The 3,326-nt window shown below is 34.9% G+C and overlaps 1 pseudogene; it reads left to right on the top strand.

The window, feature by feature from the left end:
- Positions 1–335: 335 nt before the first annotated feature.
- On the top strand, positions 336–3,112 carry LOC146720137 (uncharacterized; annotated as a pseudogene).
- Positions 3,113–3,326: the final 214 nt, after the last annotated feature.

Here is a 3,326-nt window from a genome sequence, read left to right as displayed (position 1 = left end):
TCGAGAATGACCTTCTGGATTAAAATTGTATCCAGGAAAGCTTGCCTGAAGGCCGACGCATTGTTGACTTTTCTCATGTATGGAAAGAACTCCAGAGATTATTCAATAATCATATAAAATGAATAGAGTGCCAATTTAAAGATTGGAAACTCATAAAAACTAAAACCAAAAAGTTTAAGGCGCGTTTTACTTTCAAGTGCCAAATGTGCAATACTGAAGCCAAATTCTGGTCAGAACCCAAAGATCCAAAAATATTAAGCATTGATATGGCTGCTGCAGTAGGAACTATTACAGTGGGAATTGGCTATGCCCAATTAGAAGAGCTGTGTGCAGTTATGAATATTCAATGTATGTCCGATATAAGTTATATTCAAAATCGAGATATGTTAGTAGACGAGTTTAAAAAAACAGCCATGGAAAATATGAAAATGGCTGGCCAAACTGAAAAGCAACTGGCTCTCGAAAGGAACGATGTTATAAACGGTATTCCGTACATAACTGTAATAGCTGATGGTAGTTGGAGTAAAAGATCGTACGGCCACGCCTACGATTCTCTTTCCGGTGTTGGTACTTTAATTGGTTACTACACAAAAAAAGTTCTTTTTGTCGGTATCCGCAATAAATATTGCACGATATGCGATGTAGCGGAACAAAACGGAATCGAACCAAAAAACCATAAATGATATAAAAATTTCGATCGTAACGCAAGCTCCACAAGTATGGAGAACGACGCCATTGCAGAAGGCTTTAAAAGTAGCCTGGAAATGCATGAATTAATTTTTAGAACAGTTATTGCCGATGGCGATAGCAGCGTCTATCAGGCTATCATTGATAGCAGACCATATCGGGTAGAAATGGTGAACGTGAAAAAAATAGAATGCACCAATCATTTGCTTTACAATCTATGCAAAAAGCTGCAGGCGGTAGCAGGGACAACTCAGCCAAAAATGCAAAGAAAGCGCGATTTCGTCCAGTTACGAAATGTTGTAAAGAACAATGTTATGAACATACGAACAGAAGTGATAGAAACAATTGATTTACGAAATAAACAAGAGCAACCTCACCATGATAAAGCTAGAGAATTACAAAAAGATATATTAAACATTCCTAGTCATATATTTGGTGAACATAAACGATGTAAGGAACGCGGTCGTATATGTGACCTTGATGAAACAAAGAAAAATTATGTATCGTTTCTCAATTTAAGTTACACGATCTTTACCAAAGAGTAGAGAAGGCTATCATATATTTAAGCGCTTATTCCGACGGTTTGTTGTACAAATACACCAACAATCCTGTAGAGTCGTTCAATTCGATAATCTGCAAAGAAATTGCTGGTAAGCGCATTAATTTTAATAACCGAGGCTCTTACAATGCTAGAGTTGCGGGGGCAGTTTTGCAACATAATTGGAAACAAGGTATTACGGAAATGCATAAAAGCATGGATAAAATGTTCCTCCTACTATCGAGATTCTGGAAAAGCGACGACAAATTAAAGTTGCAAGAACTAGAGAATCTCGGAAAATGAATGGACGGCAAAAATGTAAAAGGAAGTCAGGAACAGATTGTCATTACGGTCCGCAATCACAAAAACCTGATCTTCTACCCGAAGTTTTTGAACAACTTCGACAAAATCATTTGGAAAAGTTGTTTGAAAATGGGAAAAATTGCAGACAAATTGAACGTAATACAATAGAGCAAAGTGATTCAGATTTGTGGCATTCACTGAGACAGGAACTGTTGACGGCGTCTAATTTTGAAATTTTATGTCGCATGAGACCGACAACGTTTTGCGCCGCAATCGTAAAAAACATTTTATTTCCTCTCTCTATTGATACTGCGGCTATGAAATATGGTCGCAAAATGGAAAAAATTGCGAGAAAAAAATTGGCTGTAACATTAAAAAAGGAGATAAAAATTTGCGGATTGTTTATTGATATTAAAAATCCGTGTTTGAGTGCTTCTTCAGACGGGCTCGTAGATGAAGATGGTCTGGTAGAAATAAAATGTCCATTATCAGCTGAGCATTTAACAGCGGAAGAAGCCATAAAAATATTGCCCCATTTGAAAGGCATCTTTGATAAGAAAAATCCATATAAGATGAATCAAAATCACCGATTTTTCTATAAAATTCAAGGCCAGTTAAATATAACGCAGCAAGATTATTGTATTTTCGCTGTGTGGACGCCAAAAAGCTTGAAAATAGTACGTGTTAATAGGGACACTGTATTTTGGAGTAATCAAATGCTGCCCTTTTCAACACGTTTCTATTACGATTGCATGCTGCCGGAAATCTTGGATAGTCGGCATAATCGACATATGCCAATTAGAAATTCAAGCTATATAATAGAAGCTCAACAAGAAGTAGCTAAAAAAAGAAAACCAACGAGTCTTCCACAGTGTAATGTAGAAGATAAAAACATTCCCAAAAAAAAGAAATGTATTGAATCAAATATTTCATCAATGAAAGCAACTATAACTGCTTTAAATGCAGAACAAGATGATTGCATCATAGTTAGTTACTCAAAAAATTCAGAACTAACAGAACGCGATATGGCAAAGCAAAAAAAATTTTTAGATAATTGGGTTGCTTCTTTTGATTCAGTAAAGGAAATGTATTACCTTTTGATAGTCAAATAAATGACGAATCATTGGACCAATTTTTGCGCGTCATAAGAAAGAATTCTTGTTTTGAGACACAAAGTGTGCATTATTTGGAATATCCTCATATAATTGAAGCAAGTTGTAACGACAAAAGCTTACAAATTATTGGAGGAAATTGCAGTAATCACTGGCGATGTATTTCTTTTGACGGCACCAAGCTTCGAGTGTACGACAGTCTATCTGGCTGTACATACGAAACATTGAAGGCTAAAGAAAAAGTTACATTCATCGCCGTTATCCACAAATAAATAAAAATAATATAATATTTGAAGACGCTCAAACACAACCTGATGGTATATGTTGTGAAATCTTTGCTGCCGCATTTGCTACAACTATAGCTTTAGGAGGAAATTCTTGTAATGAGACATATTCCACTGATGTTAAACGTATGAGACAACATTTCTTAAAAATTTTAGCAGAAAATAAACTGTCGCCTTTTTCTAACTAATAAAAATTTATTATTATACTAGAAATGTGTAATTTTAATAAATATTGTTGCAAAAAAGTGTCTAATACACATGTCTTATTTGCAAAAATCGGAGAGACAAAAAAAAATACATATATTATGGTTGCGTTCTCACGGGAATGGGTGATAGAAAGGCCCATTTTATTCTATATATGCATAAAAATGTTTTGTATAGTATATAATATTCTGTTATATT

The sequence above is a fragment of the Nylanderia fulva genome, unplaced genomic scaffold, assembly GCF_048542155.1.
Source record: "Nylanderia fulva isolate GAGA-0341 unplaced genomic scaffold, ASM4854215v1 Scaffold768, whole genome shotgun sequence".
In the NCBI taxonomy this organism is placed as follows: Eukaryota; Metazoa; Arthropoda; class Insecta; order Hymenoptera; family Formicidae; genus Nylanderia; species Nylanderia fulva.
The sequence above is the reverse complement of the archived record's forward strand: the minus strand, read 5'-3'. Positions and strand labels throughout refer to the sequence as shown.